The 20,214-nt window shown below is 37.9% G+C and overlaps 1 protein-coding gene across 6 annotated transcripts in view; it reads right to left on the bottom strand.

The window, feature by feature from the left end:
• KLF8 (KLF transcription factor 8) overlaps window positions 1-20,214 on the bottom strand; it is a 274,709-nt gene that overhangs the window by 142,426 nt on the left and 112,069 nt on the right. The window contains exon 5 of one of the 6 annotated variants that reach the window (XM_089323931.1): window positions 17,088-17,201. The exons of the other annotated variants lie outside the window; for them this stretch is intronic. The gene's annotated coding sequence lies outside the window, so the exon portion shown is untranslated. The remainder of the gene's footprint in view (window positions 1-17,087; window positions 17,202-20,214) is intronic. 6 annotated transcript variants of the gene reach the window in all.

Raw genomic sequence — 20,214 nt, 5'->3', positions numbered from 1 at the left:
TTGAGTTTCTTGAGCTCCTTATAGATTCTGTATATTAATCTTTTATCAATGCATAGTTTTAAAACTCAGCAAATGCAAAATCTTTGTTTTGTCTAAAGCACCTGCACCTGTTGCTCAGCACTCAGTGCAAGGCTTGAAATACAGTGGATGCTCAGAAGGTATTTGTTGAATAGATTTGATTTCAAAGAGGGCCATGCCAATACTTCAGAGGGGCTTAATTTTAGGAGAGAGGAAGTTGAAATGAAAGGGTGAAGACTTGCACTGAAATGTGCTAGGACAATTATATCAATGTCACTGATTCTTTTTCTCTCTCATCAATTCTCATATTAATGTCATATTAACACAAAGAACAGATTCAATATGGTTTCTAGATGCAACTCTAAGAATAAAATGATACTTCCCATCCTCTCTCCCTCTCTTCTTCCTTCTTCCTTTCTCCCTGCCTCCCTCCCTCCCTCTCTCCCTTCCTCCCTTCCTCCCTCCTTCCCTTCCTCCTTCCTTTCACTCTCTATTTCTATCTCTGTCTGTCTTAATTTTTGAGATGACATATTTTTAACTTATATTATAGTCAAAGGCTTAATACCCCACTAAATAAATAGTATAATAAGTAAAAATCAAAAAGTGATTTTTTCAGAGTGTTTGAGAGTTCTAGCTTATCAGAAGTACCACTCAAAAATCCATGATAGAAATGTATTAGAGTATGACATTGCATCAAAATATAAGATGAAAATTGTAGTTTGTTTTGATGCTTGTGGAAATATGAAAATATTTTAAAGGCAGAACATTTCAAATGCTTGCGCACTCTACATCAATATCCTGCCCAAGTGCACCACCCAGTTCTAGTTCATTTACTTAACTCAGGCCCATTTGAAAGAAATGAGAAAAAGCAGGAAGTGATCCGAAACTCAGAGTGTGACATGTTCTTTAACTCTGGAATGCCCTGTGGACCTTCTTTTCTAGTCATTCAACTCCTGTTACAATCACACAGTCAGAACTTTCAGAGAAACTAATATTCTGTCCAAGTTGATTTTGTTTTTCCAGTAAAGAAAACCAAAGTCAACTAATGTTTGTCTCACAATGGAAGATACTCAGAGACTTATGACAGTCCAGATAGCCAGATAAAACTATGTTCTCCAAAGTTCTAGTGGGTAATGTATAACATGGTGACTATCTTTAACAATATATACTGTATGACATATCCATATTTAATGGAAATTTGCTAAGATAGGCATTACATGTTCTCACTAGAACTAAATTACATTTTCTCACTAGAAAGAAATTAGCTATATGAGGTAATGGATATGTCAATTATCTTGAGTGTGGTAATCACTTCACAACATATACATATATCAGAAAACTACATTGTGCATTGTAACTAAAAATAATTTTTCTCAATTATGCTTCAATTAAGATGGAAAATTCCACTTCAAACTGATGTTCGTCCTGTCTCTTGACATCTCCAGCCTTTCAGGCTCTTTTCAAGAACTTGTGATTTTTGGATCTCTGGCTATTAGGCCACCAGAGGGGAAAAAAGTCTTCAGAATCAGCTCTCACCTGAGACAAGATAAGGGTAGTTATTTTTCAGTAGTTTTAATAAATTCTCATTGGATGCCATTAGGCCATTTGCTGTCTCATAAATATAACATTACAATAGAGCCAACCTTCCTGCCAGCATACCTAGGTAGCTCAGTCTCATCACAACCATTCATGCCAGCTCTCACTTCAAATGAGTACTTCTGCTATCAGTCAGGATCACTTTGATCCATTGCTACACTTCAGACTGCCAAAGCAGCTTTGACACACAGAACTAGCCTTAATTTTATAGCAGGTAAAATCTAGTCTTCAAAGAAAAGGTCTGGGAATCAGAATAGTCAGATTAGGGGCCAGCGCCCCAGCTCAATAGGCTAATCCTCCGCCTTGCGGCGCCGGCACACCAGGTTCTAGTCCCGGTCGGGGCACCAGATTCTGTCCTGGTTGCTCCTCTTCCAGTCCAGCTCTCTGCTGTGGCCCGGAAAGGCAGTGGAGGATGGCCCAAGTGCTTGGGTCCTGCACCCAGATGGGAGACCAGGAGAAGCACCTGGCTCCCGGTTTCGGATCAACGTGGTACGCCGGCTGCAGCGCGCCAGCCACAGTGGCCATTGCGGGGTGAACCAACGGAAAAGGAAGACCTTTCTCTCTGTCTCTCTCTCTCTCACTGTCCACTCTGCCTGTCAAAAGAAAAAAAAGAGTCAGATTAGCGAAATTGTTGCTCTAGACATAAGCTGACCACCAGTTAGGTAAGTTCATATTAAATCAAGTCTATTTGGTAACTTCAGTTAAGGTAAATTAATGGAACAGCCTCCAGAGGTACAGAAAAATCTGGATCAATGCTTGAATCTTATCTCTTCTATTCATTCGCTCTGTGACCTTGAGAAGGGTACTTTATTGCTTCTGTGTCTTAGTTTTCTCATCTGGAAAAAAGTATTAATAATAGTCTCTGCCTTAAAGAGTTGCCATGATAATTCAATAAAATATTCCTTATAATACACTCGCTTGACATTAAGTATTCAGTAAGTGATATTATTAAGTAAATGGCATCTTTGGACCCTACTTACCCTGATAACGTCCCAGTTCACTAGTCCATCTGGTGAACTGAAGATATTTTACTTCATAATGCTAGCCCTGACGGTCAGATGGCACTGCTAGCTTGATTGTTCACCTTCCTGGAATGAAAAAGTCCACCTCCATCACTCAATAACAGGGAATGACTTCATTCTAAAGTGAATAGGGAATACAAATTCCTCTGTTTCTATCTTCCACCATGATGAAGAAGTATCAACTGTTGATTCACAAACTTAGAAACAATAACAAAAAATGTCAACAGATGATACTTTCAAATGTGTTTGCTTCTGTCATGGGAATGAGAAAAATTACTATTCATTAGATATTATCTATTCTTCCCTTATAAAACTTTGACTATTTTTTAATTAATGGGTTTTTTAGTTGATTCACTTTAAAGAAGGAAATAATTTTAAAAGGCAAATAAAATTACTACAAATGGAAAACCAGAATTACCTGTCATATATTAATATATTATAAATAAAGCCATAACTACTAAAAATTATTGATATATAATACATATTAATGTGATATAGTGAGATAATTATAATGATCAAACAAGGAAACCAGCATTTTCATCTCTCTAAACATTTATCATTTCTTTTGTCAGAAAGTTTCAAACTCCTCTCTTCTAGTTCACTATAAAGTACATAATTGTTGTGAATCACCCTTCTGTGCTATAGAACATTCAAACTTATCTTTCCTGTGTAATGGTATTTTGGTATCCATTGTCTGATCTCTCACTCTCCCCTTTCCTCACTATATTTTCTAATCTCAAGTGACCACTATTCTACCCTCTCTTTCTATGAAAGTAGCTTTTTTCCCTTTAGCTTCCACGTGTCTGTGCAGTGTTTTTCTTTCTGTGCCTAGCTTATTTCACTTAACATGGCATCTTCTAGTTTCATCCTGTTGTCACAAATGACAAGATTTCATCCTTTTTTGATACATTTTTATATAACACTTTCTGCATCCATTCATTCATAGTCAGATACTTCAATGGATCTCACATCTTGTATACCACCAATAGTGCCACAATACAGATAGAATTGCAGATATTTCTTTGATATGCTGATTTTAAATTTTTGCCAGAAAACAGTGAATTGTATAACCACTTGTTCTACAGATGAGAGAAACTGAACCTTGGAGACAGAACCACAGAAAAATAAGCCTTGTACTAGGTTAAAAAAATAAAGCTAAAAGTCAAGGCTCCTGAAGCCAAATGCAATACTCTTTAAATCACATTATCTTCAATTTGTATACAATTTTAATACTTCTTCTACCACTCCACACATCCCTCAGTTTCACCTCAAGCAACTTGGGAATAGATGTGGTTTCTAGAGGAACAGGTTAAAATCCTTATTAGCCTTTGATGATGCTCACATAACAGATAGGTAAAATGAAGTACAGGAAAATGATCTTCTTTGGCCCAGGCAATTTATGTATGTAAAAAGTCTATGTCATTCCACTTTTCACTTTTCCCAGCATGGGAAAAGGTTATTGTCTTGGCTGTTGAATCACAGATTTCTATAAGTCAAAGTTGTAAGAGGTCCTAGAGGTGGTACAATTCTAACCATCTTTAACAAATGAAAAGACTGTGATTAAAAAGGAGCAAACACTTGTTCAAGGTCATAGAGTAAGTTAATGGCAAACTAAGGCTCAAAATTTAAAGCTCAGTTCCATCTCCTTATTGTATCAGGTTTTTTTTTTTTTTTTTCAGGTAGAGTGGACAGTGAGAGAGACAGAGACAGAGAGAAAGGTCTTCCTTTGCTGTTGGTTCACCCTCTAATGGCCGCCGCGGCTGGCGCACTGCGGCCAGCGCACCACGCTGATCCAATGGCAGGAGCCAGGTGATTCTCCTGGTCTCCCATGCGGTGCAGGGCCCAAGCACTTGGGCCATCCTCCACTGCACTCCCTGGCCACAGCAGAGAGCTGGCCTGGAAGAGGGGCAACCGGGACAGAATCCGGCGCCCCAACTGGGACTAGAACCCGGTGTGTGAGGTGGAGGATTAGCCTAGTGAGCCGCAGCACCGGCTGCATCAGTTCTTCATGAAGACGAGAAAAAAATGTACAGCAAGAAATGCTGTTTGCAATTCTGTATTTCTATTATTAGTTTACTTAATTTTCCTCATTTACTGAAAAACTTCAAGGCTCTGACATGGTCCCCTTCTCCATTTACAATCTCTACACAGGTCATCTCAACCGACATCCATGGCTTTTTAATACCATATCCATGATAATGAATCTCCAATTTATGTGTCCATCCTGAATGTCTTCGCTGAACTTCAAATTAGTATAAACATTTTACCATGCAATAGCTTTGTGTGGATGTTTAATCAGCATCTCAATTTTAGCATGCCCCAAACAGAAGCATTGATACACTCACCTAAATTCCTTCCCTAGCTTTCCCTGTCTTGGTTAAAAGCACCACCGTCTTGTCAGTTTCACAGGCTAAAAAATATGAAGTTATCCATGATTATTCTTTTCCCCTTCCTTTTTCCTCTACCTAACATTATATCAGTTACCAAACATTGTTATTTATACCTCCAATACCTATTCTGTATCTGATCACTTCTATCTCCACTGCTGTCAGGTTATTCCAGGCTACAGTAATCTCTCACCAGTAACAGAATCCTAATAGGTCTTCTCCACTTACTCATAATCCTTTCTTTGACGGGCATACAGAGTGGTCTTTTCAAAATTAAAGTCCATTACTGTCATCTTCTTAATACTTTGCAAATCTTCCAATTATAATTACGATAAAATTAAAAACTGAACATGGCTTACAACATCTTACATAATCTGACTTAATCTACATCTCCAACTTCAATTTTATTAATATGTTACCTAATTCACTATATTCCAGTCACATGGGCTTTCTGGTTATCTCAAATATCTCTTTGCTTCCCATTCCACAGTCTTTGTATCAAGTATTCCTCCTTGGAATATTCTTTTCCCAGTTTTGCCTGACTGTCATAGATAAAGCAACTCCACTGGCCATTACTTTTTAACTTACCATCCTGTAGTGTCTGTGTGTTTTATAACACTTAAATTAATATCTGAACATTTTATCTTACTTAAATATTTTACCTGTTCATGTATTAGACAATTTCTATAACAGATTTTTGTCTTTTTATCTCTAGTACGTCATGCCTAGCACAGAATGAAATCACCAGTTAACTTTTGAATAAATAATTAGGCACTATCAAAAAATTTCTCTTCCCAGTGATTTCCAAAGCTTCACTGATGGTACATGAGATAATTTGGTTGGTGCATGGATGACTATTCTTTTACTCATAGTTATAGATTTACTTTAATATATACTTGGAAATTACTACGAGCACATCTCTCTCACTGTTTAGAATGAAGCTAAGTACTCTGGCCTCAGAATCAGCCCTTAAGGCATTCAGATCTGGCTAAAAAGCCCAGGAGAGATTTGCAGGCATGGAAAGCCAAGACACTCTGGCAAAAAAAAAAAAAAAAAAGACCTAAATGAAAGATCTCTGCGAGTGAGATCCCAGCGGAAAGAACGGGCCATCAAAGAAGGAGGTACCTTTCTCTGAAGGGAGGAGAGAACTTCCACTTTGACTATGATCTTGTCTAAATAAGATCAGAGTTGGTGAACTCAAGAGGCTTCCATAGCCTTGGCAACTCATGACAAGAGCCTCGGGTGATTACTGACGCCATAATAAGAGTGTCAATTGTTAAATCAACAACAGGAGTCACTGTGCACTTACTCCCCATGTAGGATCTCTGTCCTTAATGTGTTGTACATTGAGACTTAATGCTATAACTAGTACTCAAACAGTATATTTCACTTTGTGTTTCTATGGGGGTGCAAACTGTTGAAATCTTTACTTAGTATATGCTAAATTTATCTTCTGTATATAAAGATAATTGAAAATGAATCTTGATGGAGAATGGGATTGGAGAGGGAGTGGGGGATGGGATGGTTGTGGGTGGGAGGGAGGTTATGGGGGGAAAAGCCGCTATAATCCAAAAGCTGTACTTTGGAAATTTATATTTATTAAATAAAAGTTAAAAAAAGAACTATTGGGAAAGATGAAATTGAGTGCCATATGTGAATTCAAGTAGATAAATTATATGTGGTTATTTATGTCTTTTCTATTTCCCAAGCATCCTGTAATATATTATGTTACTCTCAAAAATAAAATGAAATATTAAAAAAATAGAATGAAGCTAAGTAAAAACAAAGGAGTTAATGATAACAAAACCATTCTGACAATAGAAGTACAGGGAGTACACAGATTTAGCAAAAGCCCTGAAGGTAATATATTCAAGTGTATCATTAAAGTCTTGAAAATACTGCTCAAATTTTCACTAACACTGGTAACCACTGATTACCTTAATGTTGATGATTAACCACAGGCAAGTGATTATATGAACTGATGATGACTACTTGGCTATTTAACACTCATAATCTTGGAAGAAAGTGAACATTATTTTTCTAAAGATAGGGAAATGATGACAGTGTTACATAATACTGAATCAAGATTGAAAATAGAGTCAGATGTCTCAAATTACTATAGGTTCTGAACCACTGGACTCATTTGTGTAGTACTGAAAATATTAATATTAACTCCCCAAATATCAACGATTAACTGGATATTCTCGAAGACAGCCTAAGTCTTCTGAGGTTTCCTTTGTGTTTCTATAGTCTGGTGGTTATTACAGTATGGTCTCCCAAGTAGCAATATCAATATCAGCTAAGAACCTAGACTTAATGTGAACACTTAATTTTATGTGTCAATTTAACTAAGGTCATAGGATGGTTAAACATTATTCTGGGTTTGTTTGGGGGTTTGTGGATAACATTTGAATTGGTAGATTAAGATTACCTTCTCCAATGTGGATGAGCCTCATCCAATCAGCTGAAGGTTTGAACATAACACAAAGGCTGAACTTTCAGAGAATAAGAGGGAATTCCTCCTGCCTACCTGAATTCAGCTGGGACACTGATTCTGTCATGCGTTCAAACTGGAAATGAAATATCAGCTGTTTTTGGGTCTTAAGTCTGCCAAAACTTGAAACAATAACGTTAACTCTCTGCTGTTTATAGATACTGTGATTTATTAGTCCCCATAATCCTGTGAGTCAGTTAATCCCTTATTCATATCCATTCTCTCTCTCTCCCCAACACACACCTTTTCCTAGAATCCCCATTCTGTTCCATTGATCTAAGTTTCTTTTCTTCTACTACTACCATGGTCTTGATTAATGTAGGTATACATGTCTTGATATTCAGTAGAGTGATTCCTCCCTAATTAATTCTTCATTTTCATACTGCCTTAGTTATTGCATTACTTTGTCTTTTCATATTACTTTTAGAATATTCTTATCTATATCTACAAAATTATTCCTGGGATCTGATAGAAATTACAGTAAACCTATGGTATCAATTTAGGGGAAAATTAACATCTTCATACAGTTGAATCATTAAATTCATGAAGGAAATTTATATCTTCCTTGATTGAGTGTCTTACATTAACAATTTATACTTTTAAGCATATAAATATTATACATGTTTTAGAAGATTTATGGCAGAGTATTTCATTTTGAGTCATTATCAACGCTATTGCATTTAATGTTTTGTTCATAATATAATGTTATTACATTTACTATGCTGATATTGTATCCTGAAATCTACTCATTTGTCAGTTCTAGGACTTTTTGGTAAATTATCAGAAATTTTCCATGTAGGCTATTAGGATTACAGAGGTATATGGAAATAATTATATGTTCTTTACTTATCTGTGCTTTAATTTTTTTCATGCTTTATCACACAAGTTAAAATTTTTGGTACTAAGTTGAACAGCAGTGGTGAGAATGAAATTCTTCCCTCGCCCCTTACTTTAGGCGTAAAGTATTGTCATTCACCTGAAGAATAATATATTAGCTTTGAGGTCTGTGGTATTGCATGAGGAGTTAGGCTGCAGCTTGACCTGGTTGCTCCACTTCTAATCCAGCTCCCTGATAATATGCCTGGGAAAGCACTGAAAGATGGCCTAAGTCCTTGGGCCCCTGTCACCAATGTGGGAGATAAGGATAGAGTTCCTGAATCCTGGTTTTAGTGTGACCCAACCTTGGTTACTGCGGTCATTTGCGGAGTGAACAAGAGGTTGGCAGATCTGTCTGTCTTTGTCTCTCTCTGTCTCTCTCTGTCTCCCTCTCTTTCTGTCACTTTGCCTTTCAAATAAATAAAATAAATATTAAAAAAGATAGATTAAAAATAATATTAGTTTTATGTATTTGTCGATATTGTCAAGTTGAGGAAGTTCAACTCTATTTCTGCATCACTCAATGTCTATCATAAAACACAGTTTTGCCTGATTTAAAATTCTAGGTCAATGATTCTTTTCTCTTTTTTTTTTTTATTTTTTGACAGGCAGAGTGGACAGTGAGAGAGACAGACAGAGAGAAAGGTCTTCCTTTTGCTGTTGGTTCACCCTCCAATGGCCGCCGCGGCCAGCGCACTGTGCTGATCCGATGGCAGGAGCCAGGTGCTTATCCCGGTCTCCCATGGGGTGCAGGGCCCAAGCACTTGGGCCATCCTCCACTGTACTCCCTGGCCACAGCAGAGAGCTGGCCTGGAAGAGGGGCAACCAGGACAGAATCCGGCGCCCCGAGCGGGACTAGAACCCGGTGTGCCGGCACCGCAGGCGGAGGATTAGCTTAGTGAGTACGGCGCTGGCCTCTTTTCTCTTTTTTAAAAATAAATCTTTCTTTTAAAAAGTCCATCAAGAAATGGAATTGAAAGAAAAATATTTCTGTGCATTTTCATAATTTTTTCATAATCTTCTCGTAAACTTTTTAAAAAGGTTTTATTCATTTATTTGAGAGGTAAAGTTACAGAAAAAGTGAGAGATAGAAAGGTCTTCCATCAGCTGGTTCATTCCCCAAATGGCTGCAGCAACCAGAGCAGGGCCAACAGAAAGCCAGGAGACAGGAGCCAGGAACCTCCTCAGGATCTCTCACGTGGGTGCAGGGACCTAAGCACTTGGGCCATCTTCTGCTCTCCCAAGGACATTAGCAGGGATCTGGATCTGAAGTGGAGCAGCGGGGACTTGAACCATAGCCTATATGGGATGCTAGTGCCACAGGTGAAACTTAGCCCATGACGCCACAGCACCACCCCTCTGCATAAAATTTTTGAAGACTACTCATATACACACATGTATTTATATATATATATATATATATATATATATATAAAATCTTCAAATTACTGTATTATGATTAGGAAAAGTTATCGCATAAACTGACAGGCACAAAAACAACAACATGGTGCAGATTTGATATTGGTAATAAAAATATCTAACACTGGAGAATCACCATAAGATTATTTTTCTTACAACTCAACCACCAAGTTCTTTACTTGATATAAGAATGGAGGAAATCCATTAGTAGATGAACCGAAGTAATATTGATTATAAAGATATGTGCAAAATGGTTGTTGATCACATACTAAGAAATGTAACTGAAAGGAGAATTTTAAAATACCTTGGGATATATAAATGCCAGACCAATAGCCATGGGATGCTGTGATCATTTCCTGCATTCCACAAGACAACTGTTATGGCATTGTGTCTGTGTATGTGGAATTATTTAAAAATGTTTAAATGGTTACATAAAACAGTGATGCATCTTAGTGCTCCACCTTATGAGGTTATGGTAATTTAATGAGTTCATGCCCATTAACCTCTTAGCTCAATGCCTAGCAGATAAGAAAAACTAACAAGCATTAACCAGTGTTTGTCAAAATACCATTTTTTTTGACAGGCAGAGTGGACAGTGAGAGAGAGAGAGAGAGAGAGAGAGAGAGAGAAAGGTCTTCCTTTTGCCGTTGGTTCACCCTCCAATGACCACCACGGCCAGCGCACTGCGGCCTGCACACCGCGCTGATCCGAAGCCAGGAGCCAGGTGCTTCTCCTGGTCTCCCATGGGGTGCATGGCCCAAGCACTTGGGCCATCCTCCACTGTACTCCCTGGCCACAGCAGAGAGCTGGCCTGGAAGAGGGGCAACCGGGACAGAATCCGGTGCCCCAACCAGGACTAGAACCCGGTGTGCTGGCGCTGCAAGGTGGAGGATTAGCCTATTGAGCCATGGCACCAGCCAAAATACCATTTTTAAGTGCTACAAATTTACTGTTTTTTTTTTTTTTATTAATTGAAACGTATCTTATTATACGAAGTTTAGAATAGGAAACCTCTATCATACAAAGATTAAATTGCTTTTCAAAGTCATGGTCATTATGTGTCTTAGAAAGGTTTGAACACAAGTAAATAAGTATGACTCTAGGCCGGCACCACGGCTCAATAGGCTAATCCTCTGCCTGTGGCGCCGACACACCGGGTTCTAGTCCTGGTAGGGGCGCCGGATTCTGTCCCGGTTGCTCTTCTTCCAGTCCAGCTCTCTGCTGTGGCCTGGGAAGGCAGTGGAGGATGGCCCAAGTGCTTGGGCACCTGCACCCACGTGGGAGACCAGGAAGAACCACCTGGCTCCTGGCTTCGGATCAGTGCAGCACGCCGGCAGTAGTGGCCATTTAGGGGGTGTACCAACGGAAAGGAAGACCTTTCTCTCTGTCTCTCTCTCTCTCACTGTCTAACTCTGTCAAATAAATAAAAAAAAAATCCAAGAGTTTTTCCCCTTTCACCATGTGTCTTCCAACATAAACCTCTATTTTTCTGAGGAAAACGGAATGGTAACTATTTATAACTTGAAGTTAATTGGATACAAAGTATTTACTGACTGTCTACTATGTCCTTGGCCACATCTTAATTATCATAGGGTGCCAGGAAAAGGAGAGCTGGAAAATCGCTTTAGACTCACTGTCAAGTGGAATAAAGGTCTTTCATGTAGAAAAGATATTCTACTAAACTGTGTGGCATTGGGAACAAAACTCCTGGGATGGGGTTTCAAAGCAGCTTTGTCATAGTCTTATTTAACTCTTGTGTCTAGGCCTATGGCTTGGCTTATGGATTGACATATGGATTGGAGCCTACATGATTTACTATGCCTTGTTTCTTATAATGATATTTCAATTTAAAACTCCAACTCTGGTCAATCCATTGTCAATCCATTCTGAATCTCTCTACTTCTCACCTCTTTTTCTCACATATTTTTCTTCAATAATTTCCATTGCTCAAATCAAATGTAAGCACCACTAAGGTCTGAATCTCAGCCTTACCAATTCTGAATTTTCTGTAAATTCAGAGAGGAGCCAAATGCTTTGGATATATGAAATACACAAGTGTTTTTGGTTTCATTTTTTAAACTGTTGGATATTTATGTGAATGTTAGGGAATAGGTACAATAGGTTTCCAAAGATTAATGATCAGAAAATTTACTACTTCTAAAGTGCCTATTATAAGCATTATGATTTGCATATATCATTGTTTTAAATCTTCAACATAGGCACAGTAGCAGAGAGATCCAATATGGTTGCATGTGCCTCTGCCACAGAGAAGAATAAGAAAAGAAAGATTCCATTTCCAGGAAATTTAGTAAAGAAGAAATTGGAACCCTAAACAGCACAGACTGCAAAAACCAGCAGCAAGAGAGGAGCAAACAACACTACAGGTCTTATCCAGGCTCCCCTGCTGGAAAGATTCTATCTTTACTGGAAAAGATTAACAGAAATTTTGCAACTTCAATCATCAACACAGATTAGAATCCTTAGCTACAGGATAATTCCAGTTTTCATTGGCTTTAAATTCAGTCCATAAAGCAGACAAATGTCTGAGTGATGGCTTTGCTGCAAAAGAGGAACCCATATTACCTCCCCATACCTGCAAAGCCATAGGCAAGGGTTTCTGTAGCACAGCCACTACTAAATTCCATTCTATATTAGGGAACAGCAATAGGTTCCCCACAACCACTACCAGAATTACAGTGCTTCACATGGCAGAGAATAGGACCTTCTGCATCCTGTAGTTGCAGGATTGCTGGGCACAAACCCAAGAGCCACACTTCCTCATTCTGGATCTTGGAGCCAGCAGCAGCCAATACAAAAACCTGGAGGACCAAACCTGAGGAAGTCTCCTTCTGCAACTTTTACCACTGTGTCAGTGCATCACCCTTGCATATCCTTTGTATAGGGGGCAGTACCTTCTGTGTCCTGCAGTTCTGGGAATCTAGCTGTTGTCACTGTAACTGGCAATACCAGTGGGACCTCACTGGCGCTATCTACATACCTTTACTTCAGGCTAGCAGCTTCCAGTCCACATTGTCAAGGATAAACTCTACTTATCCTGTGAAATTTGAGTGAGGCTCTCACTTCATCCTGTAGCTCTAAAACTATGACTGTCAATTCCCTAACAGTCATGGACACTTGTGTATTCCCTCGGAGCTAGAGGTAAGCCCTTTCTGCATTCCTCCTCTCTGGGCCTGTACCTGCATGTGCACAATTCCATCTATAACCTGTGATCATCATGTAGGACTTGAGTTAGGTACCCTCTAAGTCCTGCAGCTTTGACCACATTTTCACTATATACAAACTTCAATTAAAATAGATCAGAATTTTAACTTTAAGACTGGAAGCTATGAAATAGCTATAGGAAAGCATAAGTAAAATACTTCTCTTTTTGTTAAAATCAGGGAGACAGCAAGCAATAGAGAGTGAGAGCAAGAGTGAGAAGGAGAGCAAGAGCTAGAGAGAGCAAGAGCAAGAGAGAGAGATATCTTCCATCCACTTCTCACTCCCCAAATGGCTGCAACACCAGGTCTGGGCCATGCCAAAACCAAGAGACAAGAAATCCATCTGGGTCTTCCACATAGGTTTCTGGGGTCCAAATACCTAGACATATTCTGCTGCTTTCCAGGCATAGTAGCAGGAAGCTGAATCAGAAGCCAAGTAGCTGTGACTCAAATTGGCACTGTGATATTGGATGTTGGTACTGCAAGCAGTGGCTTAACCCACTGTTCCATATGCTGGCACCATGAAAACACTTTAAAATTTTATTTATTAAAAGGGAAATTTTTCATATAAAACATTTTTTAAAAAAGATGTATTTATTTATGTGAAAGGCAGATTTACAGAGAGAGGATGTTTGCAATGACTTAATCAACTTTCTGAATTACATGAATTGAAAATGTAAATAAATAAACATGACACATCACATTAACAAATTGAAGAATATAAACCTTATGATTATAGCAGTAGATGCAGAGAAAACATTTGATAAAACACAACATCCTTTCATGAGAAAAACCTTAAGCAAATTGGGTATAGAAATAGCATACCTCAACACAAAAGGGAAAATATGAAAAGCCCACAGACAGCATATGTTTATTGGAAAAAATTTGGAAGCATTTCCAATAAGATCTGGAACCAGACAAGGATGCCCACTTTCATCATTACCATGCAAAATAGTTCTGAAAGTTATAGGCAGAGCAATTAGGAAGAAAAAAATAGATATCAATGGGAAAGGAGGAAGTCAAAATATATGCTTGCAGATGATATGATCCTATATATAGGGGAACCAAAAGACTCCACTAACAGACTATTGGAACTTACAGGAGAGTTTGACAGAGTTGCCGTATATAAAATCAACACACAAAAATCAATAACATTTATATACACAAAGAATGCCATGGCTGAGAAAGAACTTGTAAGATTAGCACCATTTACAATAGCTACAAAAATTTAATGAAAATTATAAAACATTAAAGAAGACACAATCCTGAAAATACGGAGATTGATGAGGAAGATTCTTTGGGAAATCAAGGTTTCGAGAGGCTATTGAATACACCTGGGATTCCAGATTACAAAACTTACTCCTACCACTGGTCACGTGCTCATACATGACCTAGGAAGACTCTAGGCTTTGACTTTTGTCTTATCTTCAGACTCAGGATAAAAAGGAAAAGAAAGCTAAAAGAGTTATACGTTACTTGATTGGTATTGAAGGAGTTACTCAACTCAGAGTCAATCTGCAAAGATTAATTTATGTGTGTGTTTTTATAATTTCTTCTTTTTTTGCATTTGTGTAAGCACTGAGATAATGTAGTGGAGATTCAGTAAGCACACAAACAATGAACAGTCATTGCAAAATTAACTTAGAAATGTCACTACACAAATAAAACAACAAAGTCCATGATAAGCATTGACAGCAAACCTGAGGAATAGAAAACAATCTGGTTACTATATAATGTTAAAAATGTTCAGTCTTGAGGGCCAGGTATGTAGTGCAGTGATCACATTGCTATTTGGGATGCCAGCACCCCATATCAGAGCCCCTCGGTTTATTTTTTCTTTCTTTTTTAGGATTTATTTATTACATTTGAAAGTCAGAGTTATGCAGAGAGAGAGAGAGAGAGACAGAGAAAGAGAGGTCTTCCATCCACTGGTTCACTCCCCAGTTGGCCGCAATGGCCGGAGCTGCACGGATCTGAAGCCAGGAGCCAGGAGTTTCCTCTGGGTCTCCCACGCAGGTGCAGGGGCACAAGCACTTGGGCCATCCTCTACTACTTTCCCAGGCCATAGCAGAGAGCTGGATGTGAAGTCGATCCCTCGGTTTTTGTCTCAGCTCTGCTTCCAATTCAGCTTCCTGCTACTTTTCATGTGTGGAGTCTGCAAGTTATGAATCTAGTTGTTGGGACCCTGATACCCATGAGGGAGGCCTGGGTTGAGTTCCACATTCCCAGCTTTGGCGTGGTCCAGCTCTAGCTGTTGTGGGCAGTTGGGGGAGTGAGCAAGTGCATGGAAGATATCTCTCTCTCTCTCCCTCTATCTGTCCCTTTGCTTTTCAAATAAATAAATGAAAGACCTTTTTTTATAAAAATGTCTGCTTTTCAAAAATATATAAAAACAAACAAAAAATCATAGAAGTATGAGCCAATCAAACAGAAAAACAGAAATTGCCCATAAAGGGATCCAGAGATTGAGGGTTCCTAGGCAAAGGATTTACATAAACAAGCCTAAATTCATTCGTAAAACTAAAAAGAAAAAAAAAAAGAACTAAAGGAAGCCAGGATTATATCTTAACAAATACAGAGTAACAATAAAGAGACTAGAATTTTTTAAAAAAACTAAATAGAAATTTTGACATGGAAATGTACAACAGCTGAATGAAATCTTCATTAAAGGGTCAATTGCAGAGTGGAGTAGGCAGTAGAAAGAATCAGTGAAATCACATATAGGACTTCTGATATTACAAAATCTGAGATGCAAACAGAAAAAAAATGAAGAAAAATGAACATAACTCACAAGACTGGATGGAGTACTTTTAAGCATACCAACATGTTCATTGTGTGAGTCCAAAAAGAAGAAGTAAAGCCAGAACAAGGTAGAAAGAATATCTGGAGAAATATTGGCCCAAAACATACAAAATATGATGGCCAATGAATTTCAAGTAGGATAAACTCAGATATCTGCAATCAAATACATTATAAAGAAACTATCAAAAGACAAGGAATATTAATAGAAGCAAGAAATAAGGGATCTTCACAAACATATCACACATAAAAGTGGATTCTCACATATTCTATTGTTAATTTTTATTTTTAATTTTCATGTTAATGTGATAATATTAATAAAAAGAGGGAGATTAATGTTTTTTCATGGCTATATTATAAAAGTATAATGATATTCCCTTTCTCCCTGCCTCCTTCACATCTTCTCTTTCATTCATTTCATTTCATTTCAGTATTTTAGATAACATGTTTTCAATTTACATTATAGTCCAAAGGCTAAAAATCCACTAAATAAAGAGATCAACAAGTAAAAAGTAAAAAGACTCTAGTTCAGTGGGAATGCATGCAAGGACTGTAAACAAAAAAAAAGCAAAGAAAAATATAACCATTTTAGTCATATACAGTAAATTTAAAAATAATCACAGGTCACTAAGACTGTAGTAGTATATCATTGTTAACCATTGGTTTAACAAAGATATAAAATAGAGTTTTATAAAACTCTACTGATATACACAGATATTTCTTTCTTTTTCATTTTTGTTTTTTGATTTTTTTAAAAAAAACTTAGCTCCCACATATAAAAGAGAATATGTGCTATTTGTCCTTTGAATCATTCAACATGATGTCCTCTAGCTGCATTTATTTTGATGCAAATGGTAGAATTTCATTTTTATAGCTTAATAATATTACATTGCCTATACACCACATTTTCTTTATCCATTCATCTGATAATGAATATCTTGATTGATTCCATATTTTGGCTATTATGAACAGTGCTGCTGTAAACATGGCAATGTAGGTATTTATTTGATACAATGTGTTCATGTCTTTTGGATATATAACCAAGAGTAGAGTTTCTGGATCATATGGCAAGTCTATTTCCAGTTTTTAAGAAATCTCCATATTGTTTTTCCACAATGGCTGCACAAATTTATATTCCCCAATAGACATATATAGAACATTAGCAGAACATAATACCTATTTTTGCAAGTGCATATGGGCATTATCTACCCTATTTTAAGACACAAAAGAAAAAACAAAGAGATTGAAATCATACTGAGACTGGCGATGTGGTGTACTGGGTAAAGTCACCGCCTGAAGTGCCAGCATCCCATATGGACACAGTTCGAGTCCCAGCTGCCACTCTTCCAATCCAGCTCTCTCTAGTGACCTAGGAAAGCAGTAGAAGATGGAAAAGTCTGTGAGCCCCTGCATCCACATGGGAGACCCAGAAGATGCTCCTGACTCCTAGATTTGGATAGGCCCAGCTCTGGCCATTGCATCCAGAGCCACTAGGCAAGAAAAAGAAATTAAAGGGATACAAATTGGCAAGGAAGAAGTCAAACTATCCCTCTTTGCAGGTGATATGATTCTTTATTTAGGGGATCCAAAGAACTCTACTAAGAGACTAAGAAGAGTTTGGCAAAGTAGCAGGATATAAAATCAATGCACAAAAATCAACAGCCTTTGTATACACAGGCAATGCCACGGCTGAGAAAGAACTCTAATATCAATCCCATTCACAATAGCTACAAAAACAATCAGATAACATGGAATAAACCTAACCAAGGACGTCAAAGATCTCTACAACGAGAATTACAAAACATTAAAGAAAGAAATAGAAGAGGATACTGGCCGGCGCCGAGGCTCAGTAGGCTAATCCTCCCCCTTGCGGCGCCAGCACACCGGGTTCTAGTCCTGGTCGGGGCACCGGATTCTGTCCCGGTTGCCCCTCTTCCAGGCCAGCTCTATGCTGTGGCCAGGGAGTGCAGTGGAGGATGGCCCAAGTGCTTGGGCCCTGCACCCCATGGGAGACCAGGAGAAGCACCTGCCTCCTGCCTTCGGATAGGCACGGTGTGCCGGCCGCAGCACGCCGGCTGCGGCAGCCATTGGAGAGTGATCCAACGGAAAGGAAGACCTTTCTCTCTGTCTCTCTCTCTCACTGTCCACTCTGCCTTAAAAAAAAAAAAAAAGCAAAAAAAAAAAAAAAAGAAGAAGAAGAAGAGGATACCAAAAAATGGAAAAATCTTCCATGCTCATGGATTGGAAGAATCAATATCTTCAAAATGTCCATTCGCCCAAAAGCAATTTATACATTCAATGCAATACCAATCAAAATACCAAAGACATTCTTCTCAGATCTGGAAAAAATGACGCTGAAATTCATATGGAGGCACAGGAGACCTTGAATAGCTAAAGCAATACTGTACAACAAAAACAAAGACAGAGGCATCACCATACCAGATTTCAGGACATACTACAGGGCAGTTCTTTTCAAAAACTATAGAGACATATATGTAACAGAACAGAATTTAGATTCTAGGTTGTGTGTGTGTATGTGTAGATATAGATAGCTCTGTGTTCTGGAAATATTAAGATTAACCAATTGAAGAAAATATAGTCTTGTGTACAAATGATGTTGATATAACTAGATATCCACATGGAAATTTTAAAAAGAACCACTACCCTGTATCATTTGCAAAATTAATTTAAAGTGGGTCAGTGCCTAAAATATAAAGTAAGACAAAAAAATCCTCAGAAGAAAACATAGGGTCAAATGTTCATGTCTTTATATTTGACAAATGATTCCTAAATGTAACACCAGAAGCACAAGTAACAAATAATCATATCAATTAGACTTCATCCAAGTTAAAAACATTTTTACATCAAGAAATTGAAAGGAGGCAGAGTAAGATGGTAGCAGAGTAAGATTTTTGGGTGACCATCTCTCCAGATATCAATTTGAACAGCTATCCACACACCAAGACACCTTCCTAATGAATTCAGGTTACAAATCACAGTGCCTGATTTTAGTATAACAAAGAAAAGAAACAAAGAAAACAGGAAGAAAAGCCTTGCTCATATCAACCCTCCCCCCAAGCCAATTAGAGCAGCATGGATAGAGACACTTTGCTTCACACTTGGGGAAGGGAGTATGAATTAGGTCCAGATTTATATTTGAAATATAATAGCAGACCTGCCACAATAAAAATCAGTGCTGAACAGGGCCTCATGATCCATGTCCCAAGGTTCATACCTGCACATTAAATCTATGGACCCTTCCTGGCCAGGCAGCTAAGGGACTTCTTCCAACACCCCATCCCCAACTGCCAGCAGACAGTGGAGCAAGACTAGCAACTGTGGAATAGGACAGGAAGGAGAACTCAAGAATCTGCCTGGGAGATCAGAACTCAATGAACATTAAGAGAATAAAAAGAAACAATTTAATACTCTAACAGAAAAAATGTAACTTCACAGATGAAAGTAATTAAACAAGTGTAACAGACATCCATCAACTGAAATGTACACTAGGCAAAATTAAAAATGTAGAAAGAAGGTATTAATAGCAAAATAGGTCAAACAGAAGCAAAAGCAGTGAGTTCAAAGACAAATGATTTAAAATATACAGTAAGAGTAGAAAAAATGAAAAAAAAAAAGGCCAGTGGAATGAAGAACATTTAGAAGAATTTTGAACAACATGAAAAGAATAAACATTTGAATTTCGGGTTCCAGAGTAACTTGAAAATGTCAAAGTGGTAGAAAGCATATTCAAAAAGATAGTAACAAAAAACTTCCCAAACCCACAAATAGAATTATCCCTGCAAAAGAAGGTCAGAGGTCATAAGTCAGATTCAATCTAAGCAAGTCTACTCCAAGACATACTGTACTCAGTCTTCAAGGTTAAAGATAATGAGAGGATTAGCAAGGTGCATGAAAAAAGAAGGAAATAACACATAGTGGGGTCTCAATTCACCTGACTGCAGGCTTCTCAACAGAAACATTACAATATAGAAGGAAGTGAGATGAGATGAGAAGGAATAAAAAAAAATCTTCCAGCCAAAAATGCTGCAGCCAGCAAAGCTATCCTTTAGACATGAAGGAGATATAAAGACTTTCCCAGAAAAACAAAAACTGAGAGAATTTATCACCACCAAACTTGGCTCATGTGAAATACTTTAGTATGTAGTACTCCCTTTAGGGAGTTCTTTGAACTGAAAGAAAGAAACAGTAATGAGTAAAAGGAAAATACTAGTAGAAAATTTACTGCTAAAAGTAGCTATACAGGCAAATTCGCATGCTATAGTAAATAAAACATGGTGCATAAACCACTCATATATTTAGTAAGAAGAATAAAAAGCGTAACAATTAAAATGATAACTACACTAATATGTTGAGAAAGAGGA

The sequence above is a fragment of the Oryctolagus cuniculus genome, chromosome X, assembly GCF_051225735.1.
Source record: "Oryctolagus cuniculus isolate XC-2025 breed Fujian yellow rabbit chromosome X, ASM5122573v1, whole genome shotgun sequence".
Taxonomy (NCBI): domain Eukaryota; kingdom Metazoa; phylum Chordata; class Mammalia; order Lagomorpha; family Leporidae; genus Oryctolagus; species Oryctolagus cuniculus.
This window is presented reverse-complemented; position numbering and strand designations above follow the sequence as displayed.